We start from the raw sequence: 14321 nt of genomic DNA, 5'->3' as shown, positions 1-14321 counted from the left end.
TCTGGGGATATTTTGTAATTTTTAGTGTACAAAGCTTGCAAACTTCAAGTTAAATCTATCCTTTTATATTTTTGATTCCATTATAAATGGTACTGCTTTTCTCATATCTATTTCCAGGTGCTCACTGATAGTGTATAAAAGTATAATGGATTAATTATACATCGATCTGATACTATGCAAGGATGCTAAACTCACTTGTTGGTCTCAGGGTTTTATATAGATTCCACTGGATTTTCTACACAGACAGTTATGCCATCTGTGAGAAAATACAGTTTTACTTCTTTCTTTGCCTTTTGTTTCTTTTTCTTGCCTAAATGCACGGGCTAGACTCTTAGATACAATGCTGAGAGAAAATGATGAGAGTGAGCATTCTTATTTGTTGTCTGTTCCTTATTTTAGGAGGGAAGCATTTAGTGAAGTATCATGTGAGTTTTTCCTAGATGCTCTTTATTGCGTTGGGGACATTCCATTCTATTTGTAGTTTCCTGAAGTTTTACATGAGAAATGAGTGTTGGATTTTATCAAATACTTTTTCTGTGTTTACTGAAATGACGATGTAGTGTAGTACTGGTTACATATAAGTTTGTAAAATGATCATATATATAAATTTATAAATATGTTTATATATATATTTATAAATATAAAAATTTATAAATATTTATAGCATATATAAATTTGTTAATATGTTCAAGTACATTCAGTAATTGATTTTCATACATGAAAGCAACCTTGCCTTCGTGGGATAAACTCCATTTGGTCCTGATGTATTATTATCTTTTTAACATATTGCTGAATTCAATTTGGTAACATTTTGTTTAGAAATGTCACCTCTATGTTCACGAGAAATCTTGGTCTGTAGTTTCCTTTTCTTATAATGCGTTTGTCTGGCTTTAGTAACAGGGTACAGCTGGCTCGCAGAATGAGTTAGGAATTGCCCCCTCCTTTCCAATTGCCTGGAAAAGTTTCTGTAGAAGTGCTATTAAATCCTTTCTTCTTTCTTTAGGTTTAATTTGTTGTTCTTTTCTTAGTTTATTAAGGTAAAGGCTAAAGTCATTGATTTGTGAGTTTTCTTCATTTAATAACAAGCATTTAATGTTGCAAATTTTCCTCTTAATGAATGTTGCATTAACCAGATTTCAAAAATTTTAACTATACTTTAAATAATTTACTTTTAATTGCTGTAATATTTTATCATAGGTAGGCAGTCTTGATTTAATGATTTCCATTTTCTGTGCTCTTAGTGGTTTTTGAATAAATTTCTATGTGGATTATAATTGATTTGGTTTTTTGCAGCAATTTATTGATATCATTTTTATAGTTTTTAGCAGTTTTAAGACCACTTAAAAATCATTCTATTTCCAAATGTTAAAAGCAAAAATGAAACCTATGATTTAATCATTTGAAATCATTCTATCTCTAAATATGAAAGACAAGAATGAAACCTACTATATAGAAGATAATTTAACACACTTTTAGTTCGCATTCTTCCATTTAGTAGTACTTGAATGCATTATCTATAATTTTAAGTATTATTTTTATGTATAGTATGAGTACCTATTCTTTCAACTGTTGTTTTATGACATTTAGATTTGTAATATTTACAAAAGATTTACAAAAATTATTTTCACTTCCCTTCACACTTCACTGGCTTAATTAATCAATTCTTTACTATGATGATTTGCTCATTTTATGTTTTCTCTTTTGAGTCACTTTTCAGGAAACCACAATAAGTCTTTAAATAATTTTATTTCTAAAAGGTTCACAAAGTAGCACATTTTAAGACCTTGTTCTTACAGCCAAAAATTTAAAAACACATATCTACCTCTATTACCGTCACAAGAAAAAAACAAATTTAGACCTGGTCTTTACAAGGATGTATCTTGCCTGAGGACAGTGTTATCTTAAAATGTAAATTATGGGAGTAGGATTGATGAGGTCTTTACAACCTCCAGATATTCTTTGGATTATATAACTTCATTGTTAACACTAGCAGGTGGGTACCCTTTCTGCCCCCTTCTGATGCCTATGTCAGAAGCTTTCTCTATCTCCTTTATACTTTAATAAAACTTTATTACACACACAAAAAAAATAAAATAAAATTTTTAACCAAAACTTTTCCCCTCAAAACTTAGAAGACTGTCTAGAGAAAAGCTTCATTGCCATACTCTATCAGTAGATTTTGAAGAGATATCTAAAATCAACCATTTTAAAAGAATTTTTAGATATCCAATTTGTCTTTCTCTCAGAATACATGTAAAATTTTTCTGATTTTTCATATTTCAAAATTTTGCCCAGATGGGTTTGAGCTTGGTTCCTTTTAAACTAATTTTGCTTGCAATGGAAAGAGCCATGTTGATTTGAAAACACTGGTCATTTTTCCCCAGAGTATCTTCTTTCATAAATTATTGACCATTACTTCTACTCCTTTTTTTCTTCTCTTTTTCAAGAATAGCAGTATTCTATGCGTATGACATAAGTTTTTGCCTCAAAGTCTATCATCTTTCTGTCCTATGATCTATATTCTTAGAGGGTTTTTCTGGTTTGTCTTGCTGATTGAAAACATCAATCTTGCAGGCTATTCATTTGGTTTCTTGCTCTCTTTGGCAAAGATTCGTATTTCTGCCTTTGTGCTTATTATGCCCTCGCAATTCTTTTTTCTCTCACTCAGCTCCTTCTTCATCACAATATATTTTGCTCAGTTATTTGGCCTTCCTCTCACATGTCATTCTGCATGCTACTAAGGCCTTCCAGGGTTTCCTAAAACCTTATTCTTGCTTCTCTAGAAAATCACATTAAAAGATACGTCATTGTTTTAAATCTTTGTAATGATGCTTACTTTGTCTCTATTTGCCTTTTTTTCTTTTTTAAACATACCAGCCATCCTGGTAATCTCTAGCCATCCTAGAAATCTCATTAGATTTCTAGCCAGAAATAATATTTTTTTCAATAGAAATGTGTCCAGTTTGTAAGTCCAACAGTTAGTCTAGATACCCAACTAACACAATCCACTATACAGTACTATAATAGGCTTATAATACTCTTCACACAAATAATACACTAAAATAAACACAAAAAATAAAACATTTTTAATCTTACAGTACAGTACCTCGCAAAGTACAGTAGTATATTACAACGGCTCACATACACAGTCTGGCCTCGAGTGAGCAGGTAAGAAGAGTCACAGGCTCAAAGAGGAGAGGAGGTGGGAGATGGTAGAGCCGAAGGATCACCAGCAACAGAAGAGAAGGGCAAGCTGCGATTTCACTCATGCCTGACGTTGATGGCACAGGTTCTGGTTCCTTGCTGAATTCAGAGGCTCAGCACTGAACCCAATTAACCTCCCTTTTCATATGACCCTATACTGCAATTCTGGTTTCCAGATTCTTTTTTTTTTTTTGATTGTATTTATTTATTTTTTAATTTATTTTTATTTTTAAACTTTACATAATTGTATTAGTTTTGCCAAATATCAAAATGAATCCGCCACAGGTATACATGTGTTCCCCATCCTGAACCCTCCTCCCTCCTCCCTCCCCATACCATCCCTCTGGGTCATCCCAGTGCACTAGCCCCAAGCATCCAGTATCGTGCATCGAACCTGGACTGGCAACTCGTTTCATACATGATATTATACATGTTTCAATGCCATTCTCCCAAATCTTCCCACCCTCTCCCTCTCCTACAGAGTCCAAAAGACTGTTCTATACATCAGTATCTCTTTTGCTGTCTCGTACACAGGGTTATTGTTACCATCTTTCTAAATTCCATATATATGCATTAGTATACTGTATTGGTGTTTTTCTTTCTGGCTTACTTCACTCTGTATAATAGGCTCCAGTTTCATCCACCTCATTAGAACTGATTCAAATGTATTCTTTTTAATGGCTGAGTAATACTCCATTGTGTATATGTACCAAAGCTTTCTTATCCATTCATCTGCTGATGGACATCTAGGTTGCTTCCATGTCCTGGCTATTATAAACAGTGCAGCGATGAACATTGGGGTACACGTGTCTCTTTCCCTTCTGGTTTCCTCAGTGTGTATGCCCAGCAGTGGGATTGCTGGATCATAAGGCAGTTCTATTTCCAGTTTTTTCTTGGCATTTTCAGCCAATCACTGACAGAATCATTTTTTCTATTCCCACATCTAGAGTTAGCTTCATAGACACGCATCTTTTCTTTAGAAACCAAGACTTCCAGCCCCGCCAAAAAATAGGAATGCATGTTCTCTCTCATCTTCAAAAGTTCACAACTTGAAGGTTCGTACATAGGGGACTTACTATAGATAAGCTATAACGTCTCATCAAGTTAGGACTGAACTGTCAAGCATAGAATGTGTAACCCTCTTAGGTATGGATGAGCAAATTGAGACCCAGGGAGGATACAGGACTTGTCTATTGTCACACAATTAGCAACAGAGCTGGAGCTAGGGTAAGACTCTTATGACTCCTAATATTTCTTCTAATCAGGCAATTTTTCTGATTGGGATTATAATGTAGAAATGGTCCCATCTCAGGTACCTAGGGGAACTGGGGCATAAAGATGTCACTGTCATTTCAGAGCCCTTGCTTCTCAAACGACCACAGCCATCATTACCAGAATTGGTCCTGTGTTATTTCTTTTACCATCCCTTCAGCCCTGATGGTCAAATAACAGACCAGAACCAGGTCCAACAGCCTCTGCATCTCCAGGGGCTGTTAGAAATGAAGACCCTTAGCCTTCACCTCCAACTGGCAGAATCAGGATCTGCATTTTAATAGGACCCTGAGGTGATCTGAAAAAAACTTTAAAGTTTGAGAAGCATCCACCTCAATTTTAAATGCCTTTTAAAGGGAGGGAGAAAGAGAGAAAGCAAAGGAGAGACAGAGAAAGAAGAGAGGGAAAGGAAAGTGCCACTAAAATGTTCTCATTCCACTCGTGTTTAATAGGAAACCAGGGACTTACTTCCATTGTTTCCTTTCCTCTTCTTTTTCCTCTTTATTTTTTTCCCCAGGCTTTTTTTGTGGCTGTTGCTGTTATTATACTGAAGAGCTACATGAGACAGAGAGCTTGGCAGCCTTCCCACAATCCTCAGCATGTGGGAATAGCAAGTAACATAGTGTTAGCCCCTGCCAACTGGTGGTTCCGTGTAAATGTCTCTGTTAACAACCAACACTGCTGCTAGCAGCCATCGGAGCAAAGCGGCAAATCTGTTCCTCTCTCCGGTGTGGGAAACACCACCGAAAAAGTCACCTCATTACTTGATTAAGATGTATCAATCCTGGAAATTGCTGATCTAGAACACCGAGTCTCTGGCATTTAGTTCATTCTTGATTCAACAGAATAGTTTCATCCTGTCTCTTACGTATTGTCTCCCAGTACTACATGCCATGCAGAGAATGGTAGTAGTGAAACCTTTTTATGGGGGAAGAAGAAAAACTGTTTGGGGTCAAATCCTGTCTGCTATCTCAAGACAGCCTTTCAGTAAGTCCTTGTGGCAAAAATGAGAAAAGATGGATGGTTCTGAAAAGATCAGGGTCCCAGAGATCACTGATAAGAGTTGGGAAATTCATTATTTTATTGTAAGTGTCCTAATTCTATTTTGAAAACCACTGAGAATTTTCCTCCATATCCGAGGTACGAAGGCCCCACCCCACTGCCAGCCTGTTTAAATGCATTGTTAAAGATCCCCTGGAGAAGAAAATGGCAACCCACTCCAGTATTCTTGCCTGGAGAATTCCATGCGAAGAGGAACTGGTAGGCTACAGTCCATGTGGTCGCAAGTCGGACATGACTGAGCGAACACGCAGCAGCAGCAACAAAAGACAAGTCTGCCAGTACAGCCTCACACCCAGTTCCTCTCAATTTCTCCCCCTCACCCGGATAAGACGCAGTTTATCTAGCTCAGTCATTACCCACGTGGGGCAGGAGTGGATAGAATTGAGTGACAAGCTGCTTCTTTCGGTTATGATGTCACATTACCTCTTTAAGAGCAGCAGGTAGCCCATCTTCGGCGATCACCGGCACCAAGAGTTGAACAATAACAAAAAGATTCTTCCAAAAGATTGCGTTTTCTTTGAAAGCAAAGGTGAGAAGAAAGAAGAACAGGATAATACCCCCAAGAAGTCATCTCATGGCTAGTTATTTTCAATAAATACTTTCTAAATACTTGTAGCTGAAATAAGTGGGTTCCACTTTCCTCCCAGAAACACCTTCCTTGATTGAAAAAGGATGCAAATTTGCTTTTATTATCAACTTCCTGTTGAAGTTCAAGTAGAGCCATTTACCAAAATTTTGTGGTTTCTCTTTCATATTGCTACCTGGTCATGGTACGGGTATAGAAACGCAGGGATGACTATTTATTTATTTTGAGGCCTATGTACTTTGTTAGGAAAATAATTCAGCCAGTATATATTTTTTTAGCTTATTGGAATGGAAAAAGAATGAAAACCTGGTAAAGACAAAGAACACATAGGTTATATAGGATCGCAATACAATTATGCTTGAAAAAGTTTTAAAATTGGCAACTTTAAAAAATAAGAACTAATTTAAAGTACATTCTGTTTCAAATAAAATGCGATCTTTCAAAAGGATGACACTTTTACATGAGTAGGCAAGTTAGGGAAAACTGTTGACCAAAACTGAACTGCAAACCTACATAGCAATACATGTATTTGAAACTACAAATAAATCTGGATTCTGATAGAAGTTTATGTGGCTCTCAATAGGCAAACAGAACTTGACACTGGACAGAGTGATTTAGGTAATGACCTTTCTCTTTCACAAACATGATGAAGTGAACCGAGGAGCAAGACAGCATCATCTGTGGCCATGTGTGAAAATGAAAGGATTAGTTGCATCCAACTCTTTGTGATCCCGTGGGCTGTAGCCTGCAAAGCTCCTCTATCCATGGAATTCTCCAGGCAAGAATATTGGAGTAGGTAACCATTCCCTTCTCCAGGGGATCTTCCCAACCCAGGGATCAAACCCAGGTCTCCTGCATTGCAGGCAGATTCTTTACCGTCTGAGCCACCAGGGAAGTATGTACTTCCAGAAAAGTAACCCTGCCACCCAAGGGTAAATCACTGCATCCAAAACCATTCATTTAATTCTGATGCAGGGTTTGATCCCTGATTGGGGAACTAAGATCCCTCATGCCACGTTGTGTGGCAAAAATAACACAAAACAGGAAAAAAATAAAAAAAAAAACACATTCATGTGACCTCAGGTGTTAAAGAGAACTGGTGTTATCATAGTGGAAGAGCTAGGGTCCAGTATGAGAAAGAGGCTTCAGTGGCTCACTTTTAGGATCCTAAGTACACAAATTCGTGTCTGCTGGTACAAATTTCTTCATGATAAACCTTATGCTTTAGCCAAGTGGACTTGCTTCCATGCTTAACCACAATGCTCATTCGCCCATTTCCCATAGATTTGCTCATGCCTTTCTCTTCGCTTGGAATGCCTTTCCAACTCCTCTCAGGGCAGGACACCTCAATGCCATCTCTTCTGTGAAGTTTTCTCTGATCCCCATGAGTTCTTCTTGGTTATGTGTACACTGCAACTTGTCCAGCAATCTCTCAAAGAATTTTCATATTACTTTTATGGCCATTTTGCCTGCTGCCCTGTGAATTCCTTAAAGGAATAATCATGCTAAATTCACTTTTATTGTCCCCCTGTCCAATAAAAATGTAGCATACAGTGGCCATTCAATATATGTTTCAAAGTGAGCCCTCATCTGAAATACTGAGAATGGAAATTCTGAGTTTGAATTGAAGTGGAAGGATGTTTTTTCCCAAAATTCTGGAAGATTTGAATATACTATGCAAAATTAGTGATCAAAACATTGTTACTATTAAAACTTAGGTCCACAGTGGAACAGGGCAAAAGGCTGAGAGACGAGACAGAGGGAACGAAGTTAATAGTTTTTTTTATATCTGAGAATTATTTGGACAATTTTACTTTTCTGACCTTGAACTATAAGTTTCTAAGAAATCCACCTACACATGCTTCCCTGATGAAGTCAGCATGAGGCAGAGTGCTGGCCACAGTTTTTTATCTAAGCAGGAGCAAGTAACAACTGGTACAGTTTCAGGACTACAGTTAAATGAAAAATGGTTTGGCACAGACTTCAAACCATGTTAACATAATTGAGCACTGAGGTAGGGGTAGGGGGCAAATTTTATTCTACTTTTCTTTCTGGAAATAATTTGCTTTTTCTATATTTACAGTGTATCACAATCCTCTGAATACAGATAGTAATAGATAGGTGTACACATTCAGAGGGCTTCCCTGATAGCTCAGTTGGTAAAGAATCTGCCTGCAGTGCAGGAGACCTGGGTTCAATCCCTGGGTTGGGAAGGTCCCCTGGAGAAGGGAAAGGCTACCCACTCCTGTATTCTGGCCTGGAGAATTCCATGGACAGAGGAGCCTGGCTCCTCTCTCTCTATATACGTATGTGTGTGTGTCTCTCTATATGTAATGTTTCTATTTCCATCAGCAGTATCAAGTGATTAAAGAGGTTCATTTTTTATATAATGTTGAAAATCAAATAGTATTCAAAAACTGAAAATAGTATAATCTGCTCAAAATACTACCATCTTATGAAGATCTTTGGGCTGAACCTGTGTATGTACACAACAAAGGGTCATGGTTGTGTTTTTGCAATTTTAACTCACTTTTGTTATCATTTACATTTAGCCTCTCTGGTATCCTATATCTAACATGACGAATGCCTTGCATTTACATCAGATTGTACGCTTTCTTCAGAACTCCATTATTCCCAATCTGAACCTGACCTATGAAAAGAGCACTGCATTCAGTTGATACATATAAATATTTTTTTTTCTATTTGTATGAATAAATGACGTAGAGACCAAGCATCTTTCACTGGGGATCTAGGGCCCAATAATCACATGGGAACCTTGAGGCACTACCAAGCCACCTTCATATTAGGGTGGGAGACAAGCCTGTCAGGCTCGATCAGGATCAGTCCCGTCAGCATTCATAGATATGGGTCTCTGCCAGAGATAACCTCTCCCCACTACTGGTCCTGTCAGGACTTAAATGTGAATCCTTCAGTTTGAGACAGATATGATCCTCTTACAAGCGGTGGTTGTTGCTGTTCTGTTGCTCGGTCACATCCAGCTCTTTGCAACCCCATGGACTGGAGCCCACCAGGCTCCTCTGTCCACAGGATTTTCCAAGCAAGAATACTAGAGTAGGTTGCCGTTTCCTTCTCCAGGGGATCTTCCTGATCTAGACATCAAACCTGCCTCTCCTGTGTCTTCCTGCATTGGCAGACAGATTCTTTACCACTGAGCCACCAGGGAAGCCTGGAGAAAGATGTTAAATCCAACTGAGAAAAGAGCTCATAGATTTAACATTATGATAAGTAGGAATTAGTAAACAGGATCAGAACTTTTCATAAAGATTTTTTTTGGGCTACGTAATATCATCAGGGAAAGTGGAAGTAAAAAGGAATAAACCTAGACAGGATGGGGAAATTCCAGCTGGAAGAGGAACAGTGCAATGAAAGAAGACTCAAACCAATGCAAATAAACTTTCATCTACTTAAACCATTTTTTGGTGACTGTTATAAATGATAAATATAATAATTACTATTTGATAATAATAATAATATGTCAGACACTGTGCTAACCATTTTTCCTAGGGTTATCTGATTTAATCCTTTAAGAGAATCCTGGGAGGCAGGTGATATTATTCTCATTTCAAAACTAAATAAAGGTTATAGATGTTAATTAACTTGCCTGAGATCATGGAGTTCAAGAAGGATGCAACTGGGATTGAAACTCAGATGCGTCCACCTCCAAATCCTAGGTTCTTCACATAATGCTGTTAATGTGGTGAGCTTATGCTTTCAAACTGTGGTGCTGGAGAAGACTCTTAAGAGTCCCTTGGAAAGCAAGGAGATCAAACCAGTCCATCCTAAAGGAAATCAACCCTGAATATTCGTTGGAAGGACTGATGCTGAAGCCGAAGCGCCAATACTTTCACCAACTGATGCTAAGAGCTTAATCATTGGAAAAGACCCTGATGCTGGGAAAGACTGAAGGCAGGAGGAGAAGGAGATGACAGAGGATGAGATGGTTGGATGGCATCACTGATTCAATGGACACGAGTTTGAGCAAACTCTGGAATAATGAAGGACAGGGAGGCTCGACATGCTACAGGCCATGGGGTCACAAAGAGTTGAACATGACTTAATGATTGAACAACAAAAACTTCACATAGAATGCGGCCTTCAATGTGGCCTTTCCTACTCCAATTTCCACCGTAAAACATAAATAAAATTTAACAACAATTGTGGCAAGGCTGGCCACAAGACAAACACGATTGGTCTTAAAAATTTTATAGGAAATAACACAGTATATCTGAATTTTGATACCTAACAATGCATTGAACTGGGCTTCCCTGGTGGCTCAGTGGTAAAGAATCTGCCTGCAATGCAGGAAACTCTGGTTCGATCCTGGGTCGGGAAGATCCCTTGGAGGAGGGCATGGCAACCCACTCCAGTATTCTTGCCTAGGAAACCCCATGGACAGAGGAGCCCGGTGGGCTATGGTCCATGGGGTCGCAGAGTTGGACACAGCTTAGCAACTGAATGACAATAGCAAACATGAATATGGCTTAGAGGTGCTGACCAAGCACCTTCCCTCAGCTAGAGAATTTTTCTAGTTAGATTTGCATTTAATATTATCAATCACCATCAATCTGTAATAAGGCTGTAACAGGTAGGAGACTACTTTTCCACATATCCCATGGAATGCAGCTGCCCATCAAATAATCTAGAAATTCTAAAGTTGCTTCTTTTATTCTTCCAGGATCATTGATTATAAACTCACATTCATGAGTTTTGAAGAAAGAAACACTATTAATTTGTCTTTGTGGGGGAATTTATAAAATTGTGTAAGAGTCAAGAAAGATTGATGAAAGGAAAAGATTAATACCCGTGTAGTGCCAAGAGGGTGACTAATGCGATTACTTCCTTATGAAGCTATAGCTCTCAAACTGTTGATTCTAATTTTAACAAAACAAACCAGATTTGAAGCCCATGCATTGACGTTCTGCCCAAGAATATTTGAATATTCTTTTTACTGGAATTAGAAACTTTATTCCAGTAATGAGGAGAGCTTTCCCTACACAAAATTAGGTAATTATCATACTTGCGAGCAAATTGGCTTCAGCCACAATGAATAATACATATGGGCACAGAGACTAAAATGTTACTACACAGTACTTTTTATTTAGTATGGAAACACTAATCAACCAGAAGTATAAAAACATGAGGAATTCATTTGTTATTGCCATTTCTCCATATTTATAACACTATAGTCATGAGTGGGTTTTGTGGTAATTATTTTCCTTTCTTGATTTGCATTTGATGTGTTCACATTGCTTTTGTTTTTATTATCTTTTGTTTCTCTTCCTGACATAAACACAAATACATATATATGTATATATATATGCTGCTGCTAAGTCGCTTCAGTCGTGTCCGACTCTGTGTGACCCCATAGACGGCAGCCCATGAGGCTCCCCTGTCCCTGGGATTCGCCAGGCAAGAACACTGGAGTGGGTTGCCATTTCCTTCTCCAATGCGTGAAAGTGAAAAGGGAAAGTGAAGTCGCTCAGTCGTGTCCGACTCTTCGTGACCCCATGGACTGCAGCCCACCAGGCTCCTCTGTCCATGGGATTTTCCAGGCAAGAGTGCTGGAGTGGGGTGCCATTGCCTTCTCCCATATATATAATGAGAATGCATTATTCAATTAATTTATTCCCTGTAACCTTCATTGTTGTTGTTTAGTCACTTGGTCATGTCCGACTCTTTGCGACCCCATGGACTGTAGCCCACCAGGCTCCTCTGTCCATGGGATTTCCCAGGCAAGAATACTGCAGTGGGTTGCTATTTCCTTCTCGAGGGGATCTTCCCAACACAGGGATCAAACCTGCATCTCCTGCATTGGCAAGCGTATTCTTTACCACTGAGCCAGCCTTGTTGTGTCCTTTCAAATACAGCAGAAATCACATCTCCGCTTCACTAAAATAAGTGTTTCATTTTGAATTGAAGATATATCTATCGATGTCTTTCAGCTCCTCCTAAGACAAACTCACCTGTCCATCTTTAATACAGTCAGAAGGATTCCAAGAGAAAACTAGAGGAATAAAACAGAATCACCCTTTTAAGACTGACAGAATAGCTAAAAGATTCATTTGAATGAATAATAAAATAGGCATTTTTTTAAAAGTTGTCAATATCTGTGTAACAACCATTCCAACTTAAACGTATCGTTCTCTCTCACATTCTATGAACTGACTGGACACAACCAAATGGTTCTTAAGTGGTGTTTCTTAGGCAGTTTCCTCAGACTCATTTGAGCTGAATGCTCAGAATGGCTCGCTCTCATGACTGGGAATGGACTCTGGTTCTTGACTGGGAGCATGTGTAGGGCTCACCAGGTTACTTGGTCTTCTTACATCATAGCAGCTGGGTTCCAAAAGCAAATGTTCCAAAAGATCAAAATTAGAAATACCTTAGTTATCTATCGCTGCATCACAAATTGTCATAGCCTTGATCCTATAAAAAACACTAATTTATCTTTTCACAGTTTCTATAGGTCAGAAGTCTGGACACATCTTACTTCTCTGCTCAGGATCTCTGAAGGTTTCAGTCAAGGTGTCAGCTATGACTATAGTCTCATCTGGGGTCAAGTTCCTTTTCTCAGCTCGATGGTGGTTGGTAAAATTCATTTCCTTGCAGCTGTAAGGAATTCGCTTCTTCAAGGCCAACAGAGAGCGTATTTGAGTTCGGGAAAGATATCAACCTTTCCTTTTAAGAACAGCTTTATTGAAGTATAATTCACATCCCATACATTTCACTCATTTAAGGTTTATAATACAATGTGTTTTTTTTAATATTTTCAGAAAGCTGTTCAACTATCACTACAGTCTGAATTTAGAACATTTTTGTCATCCCCAAAGAAACTCTGCCCAATAGAAGTAATTCTCCATTCCAGCCTCATCTCCAGCCCTACGCAACCACTAGTTCCTGTTCTGGCCATATGAATGGAATCACCCAATATGTATTTTTCGTGACTGGTTTCTTTAACTTAGCACAATGCTTTCAAGGTTGACCCATGTTGTATCCTATATTAGTATTTCATTCCTTTCTACTGCTGAATAATATGCCTTTTAAGGATATATCACATTTTATTCATCTATTCATCAGTTGATGTACATTTGGTTTGATTCTACTTTTCTTTTCTTTTGGCTAAGGCATGCAGCTTGCAGGGCCTCAGTTCCCTGACTAGGTACTGAACCCAGGCCCCAGAGGTAGTGTAAGCACCAAATCCTAGTCACCAGACCACCAGGGAACTCCTGGTTTGCCTCTACTTTTGAGCTCTGGTAAATAATGCGTTTGTCAACACTCATGTAGAAGATTATGTGTGGATATATGTTTGCATTTCTCATGGTTTTATGTCTAGAAGTGGAACTGCTGGATTCTATGGGAACTCTAAGTTGAACAGTTTGAGGAACTGGTAAACATTTTCCAAAGTCTCTATCATTTTACATCCCCAGTAGCAATGTACAAGGGTTCCTACAACTCCTCATCCTCATCGACACTTGTTATTATCTGTCTTTTTTTTATCATATCCATCCTCATGGGTGGGTAGTATCTCACTGTACTTTTGTGTCTCATTTACCTAATGACTAACGGTATTCAGTGTCCTTTCATGCGTATCTTTATTGGGAAAGTGTCTATTCAAACTCTTTGCCCCCTTTTAAGTTACATAATTCATATTTTTATTATTGAATTGTAAATGTTCATCTATCATGGACACAAGTCCTTTATCAGATATACAATTTGTGAATATATTTCCCCTTCTGTGAGTTGATTTTTCACTTTCTTGATTAGGTCCTTTGAACCATAAAGTTTTTATTTTGATGAAGTACAATTTGTCTGTTATGTCTTTTGCCACTTGTACTTTTGAAGTTGTATCTAAGAAAGTAGTGCCTAATCCAAATTCATGAAGATTTACTCCTATGTTTTCTATGGGTTTTACACTTGCTCTGTTATCCATTTTGAGTTCATTTTTATGTATAGTATGAAGAGAGATCCACCTTAATTCTTTCATGTGGGTATTCAGTTGTCCCAGCACCATTTGTTGGAAGACACAGCCTCTTTTAATGAGCCCACCTGATTAAGGCTGACCTAACCAGGATAACCTCCCTTTAACTCAAAGCCAACTTGTTAGGAACCTTAATTATACCTGCAAATCAATTCATCTTTTCCACATATGGTGAGATCCTTTATTGTCACAGGTCCT

Source organism: Bos indicus x Bos taurus, chromosome 23, assembly GCF_003369695.1.
Source record: "Bos indicus x Bos taurus breed Angus x Brahman F1 hybrid chromosome 23, Bos_hybrid_MaternalHap_v2.0, whole genome shotgun sequence".
Taxonomy (NCBI): domain Eukaryota; kingdom Metazoa; phylum Chordata; class Mammalia; order Artiodactyla; family Bovidae; genus Bos; species Bos indicus x Bos taurus.
This window is presented reverse-complemented; position numbering follows the sequence as displayed.